A 632-nucleotide genomic window follows, 5' to 3' on the forward strand; every position below is an offset into this window, starting at 1 on the left:
AAAAATTAAAATTGTTTTAAAAACAATTTCCAATGGTGAGGTTCAGGGAAATGCCATTTTACCTCTGTTAAGTGTGCAGATCGACACTTGCCAGGCGGTGGCATGGATGCACAGGTACTGCTCTGCAGAGCCTCGTATGTACAAAACCAATGTATAGGAGCCCAGCGAAGCGGCAACCTTCGGTGAGCCCACCTTCCGTATGCATGGGTGCGCACGAAACAACCATGCAGAGGCAGTTTGCGAAGGAGATAGGAGGGGAACGAGCCATCGGGCCTCCCCGACTTCTCTTCCAGTGCTTCGTGCCGTGGAAGAGAGGAGGACACGCTGCAAATACATCAGCAAAGACATCAGGCATCACAGAACTCACGCCTGCCCAACACTGCCTGTGCCTGCGTCCTCCCTGGCGCCTGGAAATGCAGCGTCTGGGAGGGATTGCCTTCCAGTTTTCCCTTTTCAGCTCTTCTCAGTTTAAGCTTTTTATTTATGATGGAAGAACTGAAAGCCAAAAGCTTCATTCCCAGTTCCTTCTCTGTCGTTCACCCGCCTCCTGCTGTAGATGGAGGGACGGGAGCCAGAGGAGAAAGCAAAACTGTGTGGAGAGGAGTGGGATGGCTGGGAGGGTAGGGGCAGGG

The sequence above is a fragment of the Fulmarus glacialis genome, unplaced genomic scaffold (genome assembly GCF_000690835.1).
Source record: "Fulmarus glacialis isolate BGI_N327 unplaced genomic scaffold, ASM69083v1 scaffold9659, whole genome shotgun sequence".
Classification (NCBI taxonomy): domain Eukaryota; kingdom Metazoa; phylum Chordata; class Aves; order Procellariiformes; family Procellariidae; genus Fulmarus; species Fulmarus glacialis.